Here is a 22,861-nt window from a genome sequence, read left to right as displayed (position 1 = left end):
AAACACGGTCGAACGAAGTGAAAGTTTGACTCACTTGGAAATTATTATTAACAAGATCTTGATGTATTAGGGTGTCTTTCTTTCGCAAACGTGTTTTCTACAACAATTCACCTTCGTACAAACGTGAAACCAAGTCTGTGAAATGTCGCGGTGTTTATCTCAACAGAAGAAAATGGATCGTACGTGATTCGACAAAATAATATAAAACAAATAACGTTGTGCGTTTACTATTTCCTCATGAAACGAAAGAAACTTTTCGCACGATCTAATAAATAAGAACAACCAATAGTTCAACACGGATGCGTTCTTCTCTATTTTAACGAAGGCCAGTCCCGTGAATATGTGTTCCCACGGCTCGAAGACTGCGCTTTAATGGCGGACTCGAGCCGCTGGATACGTGACGCGATTGTGACGCATTAACGCGACACGTCGATTCGCAATTACCGTGCGAGAATCGGCTCGCATCCTCGAGACAATTGCGGAGGGTGACGAAGGACGACCAATTGCTACTGAGCCAACAGCAGAAAGCCACACGATTTCCGGGACGGTAATATTTAGTATCGTATGAAGCATCGTGCATGATCATGCGTCATAAGTGTGGGCTTTATCGAAGAAGAAACACCAGAAGCTTTGCCTTCTTTGTTTCCTTTCTTGATTTTTTTATTTAATCAAAGAAGGGAAATAAACGAGAGTGAGAGAGAGAGAGAGAGAGAGAGAGAGAGAGTGAAAGAGAGAGAGAGTGAAGAGATGCGGTAATCGGTTTCTGGTCGAAATGAATATTAAAAAACATATTCAATTCGCAATTTCATCGCGGTCTTCCGGATCTTTCGCTCGAGTGTCGTTTCGTTCGAGTGCTCCTTTCAATGGGACGCATTGTTCGAAACGTAAAATGTTGAGCACGAGAGTTTTACTTTTATTACCGACGTTTTTTCGAAATTAGTTTCGGAACGATCGTCGAGATAATTTAATGGTATTTCACGGTCTACGCGGGATCGTTTGAAAAAAAAAAAGGAAAGTAGATGGAAAAGAGAGGGGGATAGGGAAGAAAAAAAGGAAGGGAAAACGCAATTAAAAGCCGTTTTCAAATTGCGATTGCGCCCCCCCCCCGACCCCCTCACTGTAAAACTATCGTTAATGCACCTACCGGCGCGGCGGGTCTTCAATTAAATGTTGAATGTTATTTTTCCGTAGCCGCGACGCTTTTTCTGGCTTCCTTGCGCGATAAATTCGACCTCAAGCACGTCGCCGAACGGATACAACGTCGCGGTGCAATCAAACTCTTTTAAAACATCCTTCCTCGTTGATAAGTCCAGGCTACCTCGACCGATCCATGTGGCAACGTGATACATTTTATAGACAGACTTTTATTCTCTTTTTATGAACTCATGTACACCTTTGTTTATAAGTAGATACTAAAACACTTACAGAAAAATAAGATAAAACCTGAGAAACCATTAGGAAATTGTTAAGCTTCGTTTGGAAATTTAGATCGTACAAAAAGTGATATACTTAACGTTTTAATATGAATTTCACTCGTTGCATGATAAAGTATTAGATTTTTCACGATAATCAGGTTAAACTGAAAAAGATCGTTGGGAATGTATTATTAAAAACTCTGGGATTATCATTTCGGTTGCCATATTAAGATACTAATAATATAATAATGATAATAATAAAATTGAGCTCTCTTTTCTCTTACAATATACGAATCTGATGATTTTATGAAAATTTAAGATTGAATTGTAACATCACCCTACCAGAGAAACCGCTCATTTGAGATCTAACGATCAAAGCATAGAGAAAATTGAAACTGAGAATCGAAAACGAATTACAAGATGTGTCGGCATGACGACGCAGTCAAACTCGGAATCATTCGATGTGGGTCAATGCTACGATTTAACGCGTGTATCCAATCTTTTTGGAGGCCGAACGAATATCGAAATTGCATGACGGTGAGGTGCGGCGTGGGGTAGCGCAACGGACTTTTGCATAATGAGCCTCGCGGCCGCGAGCGACGCACCATCACCGATCCACCCCATGCACGTTCACGCATACCGCGGCGCGTGCATTAATATTTTCATTTGATTGCGTTAATTAAACTGGCTGCCAATCGATGACCTTTGAAGTTCAGCGGCACACGACACGCGTACACCAATTACCAATATTATTAATTGCGACGAGTTCCCCATTTTCAGTCGACGTCGGATAACGACGCTTTTCGCGCCTACCAGGAAATAATTGAAGGAACGCGTGAGAACCCGCGACTAATCACATACCTACGTGTTATCTTTTTCAAAGAAGATCTTGTTCTATTAGGTGAATGACATTACAGTCTATGAACGCCACTACAGTCCTCGAATTTTTATGCCCCAAATCTTGTTCTTCTTCTTGCAACAAACGACCAAATTTTTAGTCCCTTGGCTTCAGTTTCTTGATTCGTAAGTCATCAGAAAATCAGTTTTCCCTCGGTAAATCGTAATTAAAAGTTCATAACTACTGCGTGCTGATCGAAGTAAGTTTTTCTATCGAAGGAAGAATATTCCGCGGTTTGCTTTTAATTGTAGCGGAAGTCGGAGATTACTCGAACACCGATAAGAATGATCTCTCAATGTTTATCAATTCTGAGTAAGGCATCTATATTTCCCAGAACATAGCGACGGAACATCGTACATAGTTGTAGACATCGTTAAAATACTCTTAACAATTTCATCGTTGATTTCATATATCGCAATATAAATAATAGAAAAGACTGGAAAATTTTAGTTCCAATTTCTCTCAATATTTTACTCCATCAAACCCGCAAAACTGTAAAAATGATAGCGTGTAACGTCGACATCAAACATCGCTCGTAAGAACTTCTACGGCTTCCATTTTTTTTTTTTTTTTTTTTTTTTTCGTTGTTCGCATCGAGGTACCAATAAAATTATTTTTCAGCGTTGAGTGAAATCGGATATTTTGGTTGGAAACCTGCGAAAAATAAGCCCGGTCACACGCTCACGGCCGTATATTTTATCAGTTTCGACGTAACAGAACAACCGTGTGTATTAAAAACTGGCTAGAAAAGGGCGTCGCTTCTCGTTTCGATGATAAATCCTTGTTAATGAAACGAGCAAGGACGTCCGTGACGAAAATTTTCGTCTCGCCCTCTCGTACCATCGTTTCCCGGTTTCGTCACGAGACCAGCTATCCGCCGGCTTTAGGGTGAAGCACTTACGGCTTACAATGAGTATGCAAATAGGCCGGCATTCGGCTACATTTGTTTCAACGAGCTTAGAAGCGACAAGGTTCCTTCGTGGAAGGCTCATAAAAGTTCACCGCGTGGCCTGAAATCTTTCAAAAACAAGGGGAGCCCTGCCCTCCACCTTCCTGTAGGTACTTTTATTGTCTCGATTTCATTTTCACGGCTACCGTGCGCGAACGTTGTTTGCCAGTCGCGATCGTTTCTCTTTCCTTCTTTCTTTCTCGTACTTTCCTCTCTTTGTTAGAACGTCTTGTAAATCGAGGATAAGATGAAAATGATGAAACGTAGCGAGCAATGTACGATGTCCTGTAAATACCGCAGTGACAAGCAAATTTGATTACCTGTTTCGTATTATTACTACGTGTATTGCACGCATTAAATAAAAAATTAGTTGAGATAATTGAGTAAAGGATCACAATATTTATGGCGACTGTATTAAATCGACAAACTGTACACGAATGAGATTTTATTTTGAATATTGTCAAATTTTGATTTCTATGGTATTCTATGGCTTTTTATACTGGAATATCGATTTTATGATTATTGGATTATGTGACATTCTGCCAATCAAGATTCCTATTAGTCAGCGTATTAAGGGCATGCATTTTGGAATGTACTTTTAAATTTAGGAAAAAACTAGGTGTAACTATGATTGACGGAAGGGGGTATCAGATATTTTTTGCAGATACATATAAACTGAATGGCGTAAACAAGGAAGGAAAAATATATAAGTAATATTTGTAAAAACATAACGAGAAGCCGATAGATTATTCTGGAACCTACTTATTTATTTATGTCCAATTATAAAATAGTCAATTTTAACTCAGAATCAATAATTACCCGACATGTGACGAAAGTAAGTGGCAATAAAATTAAGTAATATCACGATTAGATGGAAAATATATTAGTACGTGTTTATCAAGCTATGTGTTTATATAGTTATTTCACTATATGATCAAAATTTGTAATTTCGAATGTCAAAGGTAGAACGAATAAAACTTTATGCAAATATAAATTACCAAGACAAACAATTTCAGAAACAGTGTAAAGCTGCACAATTTGAAAAACTTAAGGACGTTTCTATCTTAGCTTTCATTATTATTATTTATTTATCTTAATAAGATAATCAATTCACACGATGAGAACAAAATAGTTTCTTTCCATGAAGACTTCACTTCGTTGAAATTAAAAGCCCGGCACAAAAAATGTACGTATTATATCATATTTTTCGAGGAACATGTAACAAACAATTAAGGTGACATTAGAATTAACGGAGTAGTTAAGATTAACATTTGCGTGGCTAACGCGAATCTCGCAAGATTAAAAAATACTTAGTTATTTACGAACTATTTCTTACCATTAATCTAATAGAAAAAAGCATTGTTAATTCTCAAAATTAACAAAACGAATTTTCCTCTGGATGAAATTCACAACTGTAAATTCGGTTGATTCGTATACGATTTAGCTCGCGACTTCTTCGCCTCCCACGAGATTAGGCTCGACAATCGAGGCTCGACGATGAAACTTTCGTTAGTCAGACGATGACGCGAGGATACGTTAAGATGCGTCACGGTGTGGCACTCGAGAACTTAGCAAATTCTGACAACGGCCGCCATTTGGGAGCGCCTAGAAGTCGTTATTCCCAACACTTGCCAAGACATAATCCTGCATAGCGATTTTGAAAGCTTAACAGCGGCTCGATGAAATGGGAAGCATTTGGAACGTCGCCTAATCGTTCGATCTTCGTTGCATTGCTGACAACACGGGTGCAGTTTCGGCGTTAAAAATGTGACGACTGTTTTTCAGAATAAAATCGAATGGACAAATCTTCTAAACTAAGCGAATGCATTCATATTTTTACGCGCTGCTTGGATTTCAGAGTAAAAGATTTCTTTTCAAGTGAGAAATAAGCTTCGAAGCAAAAATGTTAAAGAATTTGAAAAGTTGAGTCGAAGGTTAATAAATATAAATCTATAAAACACTTGTCAATATTCAAATATAAACGCACAACGGTATTTTCTTTTCAACACGAGCAGAATTTTTGACAGTTACGAATATAAATTTTTATTCAGTTTTACGATTATCGTATTTTAGGTTTAACGCTGTTAAAACATCTACTGTTGCTTTTACGATCATTCGATAACCGTGCATGGCTAGATTCTATTCGTTGAAAATGACTGGTCTTGAAATTCGGCTTCAATTTAAGCCTTGTCAATTTGAAAAATGCAGATGCTATGTGAAAAGGAAGAGCGAAAAGCAACTAACAAAAGAAACAAAATAAAGCGATAGTTAATTTATAGAATAATTATTCGATAGACATAATTCTCTAGGCTTAAATTACAGAAACATTGAACACGATATGTTTCCAAAGCTAAATAAAATAAATTCAGAAGTAAATTTGTAACTCGGTGCATTACAATGGACAACTTTGGCCGGATACATTGCAACGAATCGAATCGTCGCGACGCATTACCGTTTGCGCGACGTTCCTCAGAACGTCGGTGAAAAGTTAAGCCGGAAGCGGAGCTCAAGTTTCGCAGGCAAAGTGAACGAGAAGTTTGAGAAACGCGACGCACCCCCGCGGGATTCCTAATGGCGAGATTCTGAGATTTCATTAGGCAACGTATACCTCGTTCCCATTTTAAGCCTCGAACAGCCGCTCGTGGAAAAAGTTTCCGTCGACTCCGCGCAACCGAGATTTCGCGTGATCCCCGTGGCAAATTGGTTTTAGGAAAATTAATTAAGATTCGAAGCCGAGGAGATCTAAGATCTTAAGTAACGAAGAACCGACGGAGAGTTTAATTCTGACCGATTGACTTTCAGTCGCTAGGGTTCGTCTGATCTCTTTCATTTTTTGACAGCATGTCAAATTCGTAACGTAACCTTTCAGTTCAGAATTTTGAAGAAGTATCGAGGATGGCGAGGAACGTATTTTTCTTTAGATTTCATAAATAAGCTAAGTTACAAAAAATCGAAATTGTTGAATAGAAGCGCGAAGAATTCAAAGTGTCTAGAATCTAGAGTATTATGGCAAAAAACATTTATCCGAAAAAGTATTTTTTTTTTTTTTATGATCAGTTACTAGATTCTTAGTATTTTTCAATGAATATTTGAAATTCTATGACGTATTTTTCTCTAGAAATGTCAGTGGATTTTGATCGTAAATTCGCGTATAGTATTTTTTATCAATATGATTGCGAATAAACTATTAGCCATTAAATATTGTCTAAATATTTAATTTTCTTATCTTATTACTAAGCATTACCGTAAAACTCGGTGGCGTATGGTATCGAACGGAAAAGACCAACTTTCATACGATATGATACAATTCGCGATAAAGTATAACAGATTGATCAGACTATTAATCAAAGAAGCTTTTTGTACAGCCAATTAAAAATTCTCAGATCATTTTTACAGATTTCGCGAATTAATTATGTCAAACGAAAGAAATCATCGAATAATTAACAAATACATCGTCTTACGACCTCGTGGAGTTCGATAACCATTTTTTCAGTATACTCGAAAGTAGCAATATAAATTGGAGAAAAAAGTTCGAAGCAGCCGTCACTGTTCTATTCCCGGTTCGATACTAATTGAACGACCTCGAATCGAATACGCGATCGTATTCAACGCTTTTTTTCTTTTTCTTTTTTTCGTAACCAGAAACAAGCGACACCATCGTTGCACGGGATCGAGCTGTCAAATCGCGCGGCGTTTCGAAAGCAAAAGGGAGTCGTCGCATTTCCTTACGGACAACGATACCGGAGAGCTTTGTCATGGTCCGCGTGCATGGTTAATGAACCCCGTGAAAACGATCGCGAACGTTAAGGAGGCTGTTCCCGTGTGGGAAAGCGTAGTCCATTCTCTCGCTAACAATACATCCATTTGATAAAAGTCACTCGATCCCCTTTTCGCCGAGAACAAATATTGGAAGGAGTGCCCGCGATAAGCGTGAAACTCTGAATTCGAAGCTGTCGTAGATTATGCTGGCTCCGGCGTTGTTTGCGCCCGTGCGCGCGTGTGTGCACGCGTGCACATACATGCACAAGCGGACCGCGCTGCTTTACGAGGCAGATGTTGATAACGGACGACAGCGACAGAGACAGGGACAGTGACAGCTGCCCCGTATTGTTCGACACGTTCGCTGATTATAGGTCAAAGGCCCCTTACGAATCAAAGAATTATCGAAGAAAGGCTCGACATTTTTCCCCCTCATCGCTGTAAAAAAATGCCGCTTTTTTTTCTGCCGCCTCCGATTTCCCGTGCGATCGCCGACCGATCCCTTCGAGTTCCAGAACCATTCAAATTCGCCAAGCATAAAAATAGTAAGCGACTCGATGAAGTCGAATTAGACAACTCGAGATAATATTCTGTCAAAAATTTGCATACGTCCTACATATATATGTATATATGTATGATTATTCCCGACTTTTCGCGATAACGTATCGAATTCTTTGTAAAAGGTATTATTACCCGTTTCCTTCGCGTTCATCCTGCTGACAGCTCGAACATGTCGGAATGCATACAGAATCAAGTCCTTACTACGGTGAGAAATATACATCGAAATAATGACATCTGACTGAATTATTGAAGGTCGGGGAACAACTCGAGTGTCTCTCGCTTCTGATAAATAAATCAGCAGCACCGTGGCTAGTTATTCGATATAGGGTAAAGAGAGACCGAACTATTGATCACAATAAATATAATTCCCTTGAATGGAGCTTTAGCATTGTGCATGACGAGTTCTCTCTCGTCTCAGGCGCCAGGCGTTCGTAGTCTATCGGACTGTGACGTCTGACCACACACGCTTGCTACTACTAAGACCGATCGACAGAGTAATCTCGCGTCTCTTCCTTGTGATTTCAGACTTCTGCTATTTAAAGCGAACGGAATAGTTATTCCCGCGATGGTCCTAACCACGAGACGTTGAATTAATCGTAGGTATCTTGTATAAATTTGGCTCTTTGAATTTAGGAACGTATCGTAGAGTGGATCGTTTGAACAATTCAGAAGCTATCACGGAAGCGCGAGAGCGTGAAATATCGGTCTTCGTTGGATGACAGCACGATTTTGATCTATTATTGGGTAGAATCCACTTGGCGATGGACAGAAACCGAGAAAGAGAGAGAGAGAGAGAGAGAGAGAGAAAGACTGTGGCTTGATACGAAAGACTCCCGACGGAGGGGACGCAGAATCACGAAATGGATTTAAAATGATTATTGAAACGTCACGCGTACCCATTCTTTCCAGTGCCGCGGCAATGCTCTCGTTGCCGTGCTAATTAATCGTTGTCACGGCGTTCACAGTTGTTTCCTTTTCTTTCATTTTCTCTTCTCTTTCTTTTCTTTCCTTTTTCTTTTTTCTTTTTTTTGTTTGTTGAACCATACACCGTTCCTTGACACGTTCGATGATTGAAATTTCACGCTGTGAGAAGCAATTAAATTGCAAATAAATTGCAGTAAACAAATGAATAATAACTAAATTAAATGTAAGAGCATAAGTGCTCTTGATCGCGCAAGACTTTTCTATACTTCATCTTTGAATTTTTCAAAGTGAAAGAACGATCGTCACTGTATGTAATTTTTGCTAGAACTGCTGAAAAATAGCATGACAGAACTTGCGCGATCAAGTTGATGCAAGGAAAACGAAAGGATAAGAAAGGAAAAGAAATAAATAAAAATGCAACGCAACACAAAAAAAAACATAAATTGTATTTCATGGTTAGGATTCGATGGAACGAAAGTGAAACACTGGTCGCATACACCGCGTAAACCGCTCATTGACAATCGCGATGAATAATGGAGGGGTCAATTAAATCTCAATTAAACACCACCAAATAATACGATCCGCTGCTCTTTTCAGCGCTGTTCGACAAGCGAACGCGTTTTTTTTTTAAATACTCGTCTCGCTCACACATACACCCGCACACTCTCTTTCTCTCCCTTTCTCTCTGTCTGTGTTAAACACCGGCCGTGTGTTCATTCAGCTTGAAAAACAGCACGCAATCACTGTCGAACAACGGTTCCGTACAAATCGTAAAGGCGGCTTCATTAAAATTACAATCCATGGCCACTGATAGTCAACAGCTAACAACCGCGATTTTATTGTCGCCGAATTTTGACATGCGAAATTTTTTATGAGACTCGACGATACCGAAGTTCCACCGGTACAATTGCAAAGCAATCAATTTTGCTCGTCGATCACCGAGGCGGGTTAATTTTCATCGTACTTCACAATAATCAACGAAGGAAGGTATCACGTAACCTATTTCTCGATTCGTTAAACTTTTTCGCAGAATAACGTCGAATTTCACGGGCGGAACTCAGTACCGCCGAGTGTCTTAACGATATGATAGCACAGGTTTCTTCTTCGATGATCACGGGACAGTCGACGAACATCTCTCTCCTATAACAATACTCGAATAGATGGAAATTCAAGAAACGAACCCTAAGATAATTCAAGGACATGGAGAAATCTAGAATCACTAGAATCACTTGAACCCGGTTGATTAGTGAACACATTAGTCAACAGGACATTCACGATGTATTACCTTATTATTGTCGACGCAGCCACGTTTATCCGGACGATAAAAAATACACGTGTCACACTGAGTCACGACGTAGTATAACACGAGGGATGATCAACGGAACAGTCGTGGGTCGAGTCGGTCACACGAGCTGTACGAGAGTTGTACGTAGAAACACAACAGTCTCGGTCGAAGGTCGACAAACCACTGACCAACGTGACGAAGAAGCAGAGGGATCTACTGCCTTCTACCGGCAGCAGCCTCACAATGTTCTTACACACTGTACTCGATTTTCACGATACTGTCCGGTCATCTTTGTTCTATACAATCCCGAGCATCTTTCATTCACGAAAACCAACGAACGGTGTCCTGTTACGGCGGTAAACTAATCCACGATCGTTTCATCGTGACGATAACTGGCATCGACGATGTACACGGTGACGAATGCCAATCACGACACATATAGATTCCGTTTTGTTCCTCTTTCTATGTTCACGCGTCCAGCACTGAATCAAGAATCACCGTCTGTTCGCGTTCTTAATCGGTCGACCACCACTGCGCGTCGTGTCTCCTCACCTCACATCTCACCTCTGTTCAAACGATCGGCGTACACCACTGTTTCAACGTACGCGTCTTCGCAGGACGTATGCACCTCCGTGTCCTTAAGGTGCACGTATATTAGAAGAACTGACCGATGACCGCGCTCGCGTTGATGACTGGTATACGCAACGGATGCGCGCGTGCACGTAGTATAAGAGCAGCAGTGTCCGCGTGTTTCGGCACGATCGTGTGTCGTAAATAAGCGCGATGTGGTTCGACCTGTATTGGTTGGGCAGTTGTGCGTATGTGAGTTGCAGTGTTGGTGCGTGTACCAGCTTATATATACATATAGAATTTTGGTCGCGCGCGCGCGTTTCAATGTACACATATGTATATGTACGGTGTGGTTGTGGGTAGTCGTATGTACGTGTATGTATATACGTGTGAGTAGGTGTAGGTGCGGACGACGCGGGAGCGCGCGCGCGCCTCTACGGTGGTTATATTACAAGGTGTACGCGTCTTAAGTGATTTCGGCCTGGCTGGTCAGCCCGGCAGCTCCGTATGATGAGGCCGCCGCTTTGCTACTGACAGACCTAAAGACCACCCTAACCCTGCAGTCGGGGACGAGGGGTTCCCCACCCCCGTCGTGAGCGGGCGAGAGAGAGACCACCCCTCCGCCGCCAGGGACTGGGGCGAATAAGCAACCCTTAGCACCCGATGCCACCTCCACGGCGGCGGCGCAAACGCACTCCTGCCTCCGAGGGTAGTCTTATCCCCACCATTTCTTCCGTCGGAGTGAGACTACCACCCCCACCCACCCCCAGACGGTCCAGCGCTGCCACCACCAGAAACCTCTATACCCCGCGACGCACGCCGCCACCGCCGCCGACGTCGACGCCGCCGCCGTTGTCGTTTCTACCCCTCCAACTGGACTCCGAGCTTGAGAAGAACCCCTTCCAGAACCACCACCGACGAACCCCTTCTTCTCTTCGTCTCCTACGCGGCTTCTAGTCGGAGAGTCGTCTTAAGATAAAAACACGGACGATCGGGTTTTGCAGTTAACCCACTCACCCTCGCCTCGTGTACCCCTACCATCCGACAGACTTTTCCTTCTACCCCTCCTTATACCTTCTCTACCACTATCCCCTTCTCTTTCTCGATACCAGGCTACCCCTTCTTCCTAACCTCTCCTCTCTGTCTTCCTCTCTCTTTTCTCTCTATACTAGCCCTTGCAAGCAACCACGACTCACCCCAACCCCTTTTTCAATCCTCTGCTTCTCTTTTCTTCTTCGCTCGATCGTACAGTCTCTTTCTCTCTCTCTCTCTTCTCTCTCTTTCTCTCTCTCTCTCTCTCTCTCTGACTCGACGAAACTTTCGATTCTTTCGGGGGCAACCTTCAATCCTCCCCCTCCCCGTCCACCCCCATTTTTTCCACTCTTCACCGACCGATACATCGCGTGTCGACCTGTTCGACGTTATCATACCGTTCACCCTCGGAACATACATACCCCCACCTTGACCACCCAGAGTCTCCCACCAACGGGAGACGACAACAACGAGAACGACCTCGTGTTTTTTCACAGAGTCGGTATATATTGTTGTCAGTGTGTTGTTTTTTTTTTTTTTTTTTTTGAGGACCTTTTTTAGGCACATCGATCTTCGACGTGTACGTATTCAGTTCTGTCGTCGTGTCGCTGTGACGTGACCGGCAAGATCACTTTCGCCCCCATTTCTTCCCGATCGGACGTACCAGCTCCGAGGTTTTAGTTCTTGCCTGGATCTTTCTGGATTCTGTTTTTTTTCTTTTTTTTTTTTTTTGGTATTTCGGAGATATATTCAGGAAAGGGGTCAGGATTCGTATTTCTCGTGTGGACAAAGGACGTAAACGATGCGGGAAGGACATGTAAATTATTAGACAGGTTTAGAGGCGGATAGCGAAAGATTCCCTGCGCTATTAGAAGTTTTGCGTGTTAAAGAAGGGACAAGGTGTCTGATTTTAACGGAAATGTTGACATGCAGCGTAAAGGGATGCGAAAGATTAAACTGACGATGGGTGACAGAGAAGAATGAAATATAGTCTGTGATCCCTGTTACGTTTTTGCGAGATTTATACGACTGTAGACATTTTCAACTTTGACTCGACGTCGAAAAATTTGACCAAACGTTGAAAATTGAGAGAATGCTCTTATTTGATTTTAATTTGCTTGAACTTTGCCTCATATTGCCTGAAATTTATTCTATTTTGCTTTTTAATATAAATTTCTGCGAAGGTGTATATTTGGAATTTCAACGAATCTCCATACAAGGATTACGAAATTGACTTTTAACGAATAAAAAAGATCTAACTAGATTCCATGTATAAGTTGGATGATTCGTGGAAGCAAAATAAGTCGGTACATATTTTGGTACGGAGACATGTCATCGCAGAATAAGATGAATAAAAACAGACTCCACTGTCTGACTTCTCGCAGTGGAACACGTTCGTTTCTTTCCCATAGCGCGTGCCTCTACGATTTAATAGAAACAAGAACAAACGTCAATGAAACCTTTCAACGCGAAAGTAGCGTTCAGCTTTTCAAAGTAGCAGCATAGGCTTGATCAAACACATGTTCCACTATACGCGACGTATTCAATGCAACCTACGCAAAATCTGAGCGGATCCAATGATTTAGAAGTTGAGCTTGGGACTTGAACAAGATCCAATTCGAAATCGATCAAGCACATCAAATGTTTTCTTCCTATCGTTGTATCTGACGATCTTCCCCTGTCCAAAGTAGACGGCAAGAATCGTTGAACGAAGTTATAGAGGAAAAAAGAAAGTTACTTTTGATATTCGAAAATACCAAAAAACTTAGAATGTTCGAGAAATCACACTACGACACATCGATGTAACTGAAAACTGGAAACATCCAGATGAAAGTCGGACATCGAAACAAAATTTTTCAGCGGGTCGAGATTTCCTATGCTTTTCAAATTGATCACCCCTACCCCGTCACGTTGTTGCACCCCACTCCGTCATCGAAATTCATTTATACTTTTACCACCACTCTACCGCCCCCCGCAGGATTGTTTATGACACGATTCGTTTGATTATTAGCTGTTTATACGCGGTCATCGATCGAGTTGCCAACTGCCACGCGGCATTTCAACAACAAAACGCTTCCGAGGTTGCGTTCCATCGGTAACCCTTCCTGCATGACTGCCTGTGCATACGTTCTCTTTTCTTTTTTTGCCCAACCCTTCGCTCGGACCGGCGAAACTGGTTCCACCAGATTCATGATCCAAGTTAGATACTGATTTTCGGACCCTCAGTTCCACGAGAACGCCGCCACGATTAGGGGTCTTTATAGTATCGTGAAAGTGTCTAATTTTTCGTACTCGATAGAGTTCTCGTGGTTGCACCGAAAATCATTCTGTAAACGTTGTTTCGTCCTCCAACGCAGCCGATTCGAATTTGCGGACGAGATTATTCCGGTGGTGATTTTACGATTAGAGTCGAAAATGCTTATAAAGATTAATTTCGTTAGTTTTTACGATAACATCGATCGTTCATCGAGTTTTAGACAGTTTGAGTACATTTATCGGTTTTAAATCACGATTTAAGTGTTTTAATACGACTCGATAACACGATTGATTGTCGTTAAACGAAAATATGTTTTTATTAATACGAACGTGATATTTAGAGGTGTTTTTAATACTTTTTAGTGTATATTAACGATTTTATACGTATGTTAGATTATGATTTTTCTTACTTTTCAATTTCCGGTAACGTCAGTATTATTCGCATCATTAATCTATCATTTTACAAGTTTTATTTAAAAATGTACAGTGTTATCTTTCATTATCTCGTGTTATTCATCTTTTATTTTCTAAACATGCCCCGTTCTATCTGGTTGCCGACGGAAGAGTAGTTCGGGCGTATGTATCGTCTTACGTCTGACAAGAACTCGCCGTATCTACTTCGAGGCGGACGATTCGTACATTTTTTATTAGACACACGTTCCACGAGTTATTTCTAATACTCTAATAATAATGCCTTCATTACTATTTATATCATTTTACGTATATTTGATAGTAGAATATGTTACTATAAAAATGTTCTAATAGTTTTTTACACGTTTTGATCAAAGATTTTATCGGCTCGATTTTATTCACATTTCCTTTGAAAACGACTATATTTATTCATACGTGTTTCACTGGACTTTTTGCAAATTGAATGGAAGTCTTAGTTGTTAAAATATTCTCCTATCTTTTGTTTTAAGATGAGCCGCATAGTTTTCCGATGACGAACCCCATCGGCATATGTTTATTAATATACACGAACTGGAATATTAATATACCGAGAATGAAACATTCATATTTGCGATATTTTAATTACGCGCACACGTGACTTTGATTTTCATTATATTCGCACCTCGGCAATTGTGTTTCGATTTAATAATGACAAAATTAATACGTAATTGTCACTTTATTAACAGACTCTTATATTTACAAGGAATTTTTTCATCACACAAACGTCCAGTGACACGTGTTTTAACCGAATTCTTAGAACGAAATGTCACTTCCACTGTTTTCATACGATCGTCAGTATACGATTTGTCCCTCGTTCCGGCTAATTTTCAAAATTTATTCTTATTTCGCAATCGTATTGATTAATCGTGTTGTTTAGCTCACAATTAGCACCACCACCACTGTACACTGTCACCACGAGTGTCACCACACAATCAGAGACGCGTCTTTGCTTGAGAAATGTCTACGAAAAAGGGGAATGTATCTGTGAACGATAGACAAGCCACTTAGACCAAAGGGAAATCGCCTGATCGCGACTGAAAAATACATCCTTCACCTTCAAAAATACGCTATTTCCTATTAGATTTTACAGAAAAGAAGCAATCGAACTATAAAAATAGCTTGCGATACGACTTGAAACGAAGAAACAAAATTTCATTTATCTCACCGGGAAAATAAAAAGCACTGTAACAGGGTAATAATTTGACGATTTTGAAGAAGTTAGAGACAAACAAAAAAATATAAAAATTCAACAGAAACACTTCTGTCGTCATCGGACGATTTCTTTCAACCTCGTTGCAAAACTTTCATTAGAATAAACAGATAATAGACGAAAAGAGAAAAACTTAATGGCTACCAGTTCTTTAAAAATGATATATTTAAATATTTTAAAGTACAGAGCATCACTGTTAGTCAGAATCGATCTGACAGTTGCTGGCAACGATGACATTTCCTCACGATACACCTTACGAACCTACGAAACGATCAATTTCCAATTACAAAGTATATTCCCTCGAGACGTTCTAACGATGTAAATTAAAAAATTCTTCATCGTACACTGAAACACCTCGCTAGTGCCACCCTACGAGACATTTCTCGCGACCGTTCCTATGAAAGGAAGATCGAACACCAAAAGGAGAAACGAAAGAAACGAACGAAAAAGAAAAAGCAAAATATCCTGATGATCGTTGAGGAGGCGGACTCACCTGTACGATCGCGGCGATCCCAAGAAGACGTGTTCGAGGACGTGCGTAAACGGTGTTTCACAAACGAAAACAGCGCACTGGATAGCAGTCCGTGATATCCTGTTCGTTTCCTCACAGTCACTGCCCGTTTCTTCGAAGAGGTCTCGTGTGATCAGGTCGGAGCGCGCGTGTTTCGAATGTTTTCACTCGTATTACGTGTCACACCACGTCGTCGAACTGTTTCCTTGAGCGGCGAGCGAGAACGTTACTATGTATATGTATATATAGTATATAAGAATGATCGTTTCCTTAAGAGACTTGTCTTGGAGACGCGTTGCTCGCCAAGCCGGCCCGGTCCGTTCGTTCGTGTTTGTCTTCGAATTAACAGTAAGAAATCGTCCGTTGTGTGTGTCCGTGTCCAGTCGGCTCGCGCGCGGCCCCGCTGCCTTTTTGCGTGGGGCCCGGCTGACGAACGTGGCCGATCAGCGCGCGGCTAGAGAGAGCTTGGGCTGCGTGGCGGAGCGCGAACTTGCGGGCTTGCGGGCGCACTGGCGCACACAGCATACTCGCACCGCGTAGGCGGAGAGAGGAGAAGGTCCGGCGGATGCTGTAAGCCGAAGGGAGAGAAACACGCGCGCCGGCCAGCAAGCGGAGGCAAGCCGGTGGCCCCTCTTGGCCGCTGCCCCGGACGGTGGCTCCCCTGCCGTTCGGACACGAAAGCTTGCCGCCTGCTTCTCCTAGCGAGCTGTGAGAGCCGCGGGAGTGCGATCGGACCCGACCGACCAAAGAACAGAGAAAGTAAACGCCGGATGCGCGACAGAGACTCACTTATGCGGGAATGTTTGTAACGCGAGAAAGAAGGGACGAGCCGAACGACGGCGAGGACATGACCGCCCCTTGGCACCGGCCTAGCGGCACCCGCTCTGACTGCCCCGGCAAAATTCAAGATTTATGATGAGATGTTTCTCGCGAACGTTTCACCTACCGTTCGGTCGTTGTCGCGGAACACTTTTTGTTTTTCTTTTCTAGTCTAACTTTTCTCCGATACGATCTTTGTCATAGGGAGATAGTTAGGGACAGTGTTCGACGAGGGACGATACTATTTTTATTCTATCAGCATGAAATTTTCTTATACGTAACAACATCTTCCACAGACAGACAATAATAGAAATAAGAAAAGAAGAGAAAGAAATGTTTATTAAGCTTAAGAACTTATTACGCGTTGGCCTATTCTCGTTGACTCGAAGAAATGCTCGTTGCATAGGGTAACCAGAGTCCAGTAGCCGGCACTGAATGAATTCAGAGGAAGACGATATCAACGAGGGAGTCGTTTGTGTGACGAGGAGGATCTCGATCGTGGAAGCTTGCGACGGAATCGTCGGTGGTGGGTGAACAGGTTACGCCGGGAGAAGGGGATAAATTACGAGAGGAAGATGACGCGCCGTGACGTCCACGAGGGCGTAACGAGGACGACTGCAAACGACACGAACATCCCCGATCTCGTCCGAGACGCACTCGACTGGCCAGCCGTTCAGAAGACGGAGACGGAGCTTGTGGAACGATCGCTGGTGAAAAAGAGAAAACGAGCCGCGCGGCTGGTGTGGACGAAGACGAAGAGGATGATAGAATAGACACCATTGGAACGACGGAGAGCTTTTTCGCAAGCTGACCACGCGCTCGTATGCTTCGCAACGGTGAACCGCCGAGAAGGACGGACAAACGCGTTGCACCTAGATGGACAGGAACAGAGAGCTTTTCTACTTTATCACGCTGCCCCTGTGTACGTGTGCGTGTCTACGTCGAGGTGTAATGGGGGCTTTCGAGGCGATGGTATATGCTGATATCGGATAGGCTGGACACGTGCAAGCTTCCGACGAATGCAACGGAAATTAGGCAGACTAAGATGGTTTATGTAGGAACGTTGATGATTTCAATTTTACAAAAAAAGCATAACTGGTTACTAAGATGGTTTATATAGGAATGTAGATTATTTCTATTTTACGAAAAAAGAATAATTGGTTACGCAAGTATAAAATGATATTTAAAATGGTATTGCGAGAATGCTGTCATTCTAAAGTAACTTGTCGTAACGTAAATTATTATTCTAAAGCAAGAAAACTTTAAACCGTATTTAGTCAATTAAGGAAATACACGATATTTTTTCCCCTTTTTAGACTGATACGAGCCTCAGTGAACGACATTAACGATAACAATCGAGTACTTTTATGTCCTCTGGAAGGAGCGATTCATTTGATGTTGCTTCGACGAAGATAGCGCGAGGAAGAGCGCGAATGGTTTCGGTCATGCGCGATTCTCGAGAAAAGAGAGGGTAGCTATCGCTTTCGGAGCGAAACGAGGATACTCGCAACCCCACTGATGCATGCTCGTATCGAGTCTGTGTTCCTGACGGTGAGACGACTCGGTTCTGTGTCGGTGTTCCAAAGAAAAATCACCCCCGTCTGTGGAGACGTATCCGTGTGTGCTAAGGGGTTGAATCCTGCTTGTGTTGGTGAAAGGGTCGCTGGACAGTGGCGAGCTCTTGCTTAGACGGCTGATATTGGAACTAACGTAGAAACAGCTTGAATCAAATACCTTTCCGCTCTTTGTACGCGATTCTATTGCTGCGATTTCCCCTTTTAGCCTATTAAATCTTTGCGTATGCAGCGTCGAAATATTTTTTGTTTTAATTTAAAAAAATATTCATTCGTACCTATTTACGTATCTTAGGTCTTATTATTGAACGTTTGATTATCGTCACAAATATAATTTTTAAGCAATTTATTCGCCAAGTAAAATTTCAGATTGTTTATGTTAGTTTCTTTAAAGAAGTAAAAAGAATTCGTTTAACTCTATATAAGCAGTTTCGCGATCTCGATGTTTGTGCTTTTAATTCTGATGAAAACCCAGTACCCCTCGTTTTATCCCCCAAGATATGCACGAGAGGGGTTCGGTTTCTTTGTAGTCGCCGATGACGTCAGAAATGGTCAATAAAGCAGCGTAACTTCTAAGTATTTATCTATCTGAACTACCCTCGGCCGTGTCGACTCTCGCCCCTTTTTACCTCTCGGTTTACTCTAACCCCATATTCCCCTTTCCGAACGATCTCGCCTACCGCTTTGAGTTCGATTGAGCCGCGTAAAACTCTCGATCGGCCATTCGCATTTTTATGTTCGTACATTTTGAGGTCACTTGTTGCTCTTTAATTTCATATCTCGACCCCGGGTCGAATGCTGTATCTCTTTTCGAAAAAAACAGCTGTTTCCGCAAAAAGAAATAGCTACTGATCGATCGACCCGACGCAACAATTTGCGGGAGTTCCTTTCTTAAGTTTTCTATGAGAAAAACCTTTATACGGTCGCATACCTTCTATTAGGTACCTTCGTCATTCTACTATCGTCACTTGTAAAGTAACGAATATTATTATCGAGTGCTCAATGAATTACGCAGTTTCGTTACAATTTCCACTACTGTTCGTCGCACAATTTTTGCTTCCCATTATGCAAACCACTTAGCTCTCTCTTTACCGAAGGTACCGTCCCTACGTTTCAACTCGCCCAACTCGGCATACACGCGTACACCAATTACCACCGTGAATAACTCCGACGATTAACAGAGCAATGCCGCGTACCAGTTTCGTCTCGAAGAAGCGAAGAAAAAATGCTAAAAAAAACGATGTACGTATACACACACGTATAATAGATCGATCAACGATAGAGCTACCGGTTTAAGTTACGCGCGCGTAACTGATTGGTAAAACTTTTCTCCTATTGACAGAAACAAGCGCGTGTCGGGCAAGAGGGAGGGAGGAAAAAAGGAAAGCGCAACTGACGTTGCCAGCAGCGGTTTCTTTTTTCTTCTTTTTCTTTCTTTTTTTTTTTGTTTCTTTCTTTTCTGTTTTTTTAAACTACGATCCCGGTGTTTACATGCGGCAACGGGTTGCTGGTGGTTCCTTGGCACGGCGAAATACACCCTGCAACCCCTTTGCCACCGGCAGGCTCGCAGCTGCGCACGATACCCGATCAGTAGCCGGTATTTTTATTCGCAGATTTTAAGGTCACTTGTTGCTTGTTTAGTTATGTCGGCGTACACACGATCAGTCAACATGCGCGCACACACATGCATACAGAGAGCGTGTGTGCAGTCGCGTGGCGGTGTGGTCGAGTCCGTGCCACGTATCGCGACACACGTGGACAAAGCATCGGCCAGCACCGTGTGCAAGGCGTTCCATGTATGCGATCGTGTGTTGTATACGTGCCATCGGACCGATAGGTGGACGCCCTGTCGATTTCATTTCCACCCCTACCACCGACCGTACCGTCGACCAAGCGTCGGGAAGGGAAACGTGGTGGGGATCGGTTCACTATTTTTTTTCCGGTTTTTTTTCCTCCTTTTTTACAGACCGTCCGGGTTCCACCGTTGCGGTTTTTTTTGCGCAGCTTTCGCTAGTCGGCCGCCGTGACGTACTTCTCCTCTACTCTGTAACAAAAACAACAACAGGGACAACGTATCATCCGCGGCTTTTCTTTGCCTTCGCTTCTTCACCTTCGCGTTTCTTCCTCGGGATATCGTTCCGTTTCAGCGGTTTCTGTTTTTACTCTACCGTCCACCGGCACGCTGTTTAATCAGGTTCGTATTTATGGGATGTTTTGTTTTTAAAGCAGTTACTTCGTCTCGTTTCGAGTGATTAAACGTCAGTATGTACACAGTGTGTCTTAAAGCTAATGCATGGATGTTTGATTCGATATTTGTGTAATTTTTTTTTTTTGCGATAAGAATTTTGCTACCGATACTTATAGAAATATTATATTTTCGTCTTCACGTTCTTGTTCTGCCTCATTGCCGAATGCATATACGAATCTTTTAGGAATCAAACTGATTAACTACACTTTTCATAAAGTTATTAATTGCACGTTATTGAGATAAATAGTTAGTAATAATTAATTGAATGATTTTCATAAATTTATTTATCACGAGATGGTACTATAGTTGCAAATTCCAAGGCGAATCTTTAAAAAATGTCTGTAAACTTTGTTTTTCTATTCTATCCAATTCTATTCTATTCAATTTATGATCAACATGAGTGACTCATATCTCTCACATCTACATCTGTCACAATACTCTGTCCATACATATGGATCTCACAATACGATCAAAATGTTAAAATGTTTTTTTATTTTTACGACAGTCGACGTGGTTTTTCGACTAAAATTTAAAAAAGATTATGACCAACCTAAAAATTTTACAATACCGCGTTTCATTTCACGTTACAAATTACCATCAGAAATTCCAAATTGACTTTCATCCACCGTATGTAAATGGCTTCAATTACGAGTCTTGCTTCAAATATGGCTCTGTCCAGAAGTCGAGGTTTCGCTCGTGTCTCGCGAAATCGAATATTTGCGAGGCCAGGAAACTCGAACTGTGCCCGTGTCGGATGGAAGAAAACGCATTGAAAAATCGCCAAGTTGATGGAGTTACACAGCGTAGCAGTATATTTGTAAGCTCGTTCACGTTAATTAACGTCATTTTGCTTTTAATCGCGCGGGAAAGCCGCGCGCGGCAAGAGCCCCCGGCTAATGTACCAAACGGAAAACGGCATTTTTCCCCTTCTTTTTTTCAGTTTCCTTCAAATGAAAAAGTATATCCGTATTACAACTTCGTTAAGTAGTTCAGGGCGCAATTTCATATTATCCGGTTAATTTCGTTCCGGCGATGCCTGATCGTTGACAGAATTTTAATTAAAATTCCATTCGACTAGCGATGCCTTTTCTTCGATTGTGTCCCATGAAATCGATAATTACAAGTAATTACCGTTTGACACGACTTTGCATCTTCTCCCCTCTCCCTCTCCGCTCTCGGATGTTGAACAAAATATATACAGAACGAGACGCGTTTAAGCAATGGGAAGTAATAGTTATCGGTTAGCAACGTACACAGAATAGAAGGAAATAGGTGTAGAGGTTGATTTGTGAGCGTTCAGGTTCCATAGATCGACCGAATCGATAGCATCGACTCCCTAGAGTCAGTCTTTTCCACCTTCCTACTCCATCAGCCTCGAGTGTGCACATATACGAGCGTTGGATGCACAGCGACCGAAGTACAAACCGATCTCACCTAACACGTCAGTAGGCACGAACCCGTTCTACTGTCATGGAAAATCTCATAAGGTAGAAGGAAAAGGTATCGGTTATTCTGAAAGAAACGATGACTCAAGTAACTCCCTATCTCTTAAAATAATTGCCCGAATGATTACTCGAAAGAGTAATTACAGAAGAAAGTTCAATCTTTTGGAATAATTTGTAGAGCCTACTCAAAAACTGATAGCTATTCTTTTACAATTTCTTTCTATATGCAACGTCTATAATGTTTACACGGATTGATCACGTGTGTATGTGCGTGAATGTTTTTTAAAAGAACGAAAATATTTTTGAATATAAAGTTCGTTCCTGGATACGTTTATAAGTTTACTCATAACGCCGAAAAAATCGTACCAGTCCAATTGAAATTCCATGTACATAGAGTTAAATGTGATCAATGATTATTTTATTATTCGCAGTATATCGCGTATCTCCTTTGAAACTCGAGGGAATAAGTCGGAAAAAACAAATACATAATCGATGCATAGAGCGATGCTCACCGATTTCTCATCGGCGATAATGGAGAACTTTAATTGCTGATGTCCGTATCAACTTCATCTGCGACATCCGCGTAACAATAAGTACGGTTCTGCTCTATCGGTTATCTTTAGTCTCCTTCCCGCAACTCGCTCTCTGATTACGTGAAATTTATCTCTCAAATACTCAATGATTAGACGACTAAGATCAGCGTCGTTGAAGTATCGTAGCTTCTTGTTTTTATCGGAGATTACTGATCTATACACTGGTAATTATTAATTACTCTTAACTTACTCGCGTGTTACACCGATAATGTAAAGTGACAAAAATTACGATTCACTTGATTGGATTATTCATTTCTCAGATTCTTCGATATAAGATATTTATTATATATAGAAACGAGCTAAAAATAAGTATCTTCAAAGAGGTTGTGGCATAAAATTGAAACGAGAAATCAAACGTATTG

At 41.7% G+C, this 22,861-nt stretch overlaps 1 long non-coding RNA gene across 1 annotated transcript in view; it reads right to left on the bottom strand.

The window, feature by feature from the left end:
* Positions 1-16,322, bottom strand: part of LOC139992598 (uncharacterized) — a 116,258-nt gene extending 99,936 nt beyond the window's left edge. Inside the window, exon 1 of the long non-coding RNA XR_011801159.1 lies at positions 15,803-16,322. This is a non-coding gene — a long non-coding RNA (uncharacterized lncRNA). The remainder of the gene's footprint in view (positions 1-15,802) is intronic.
* Between the last annotated feature and the right edge of the window lie 6,539 nt (positions 16,323-22,861).

This window comes from Bombus fervidus, chromosome 11 (genome assembly GCF_041682495.2).
Source record: "Bombus fervidus isolate BK054 chromosome 11, iyBomFerv1, whole genome shotgun sequence".
Lineage (NCBI taxonomy): Eukaryota > Metazoa > Arthropoda > Insecta > Hymenoptera > Apidae > Bombus > Bombus fervidus.
Note: the sequence above shows the minus strand (reverse complement) of the source record. Positions and strands in the feature narration are given on the sequence as shown.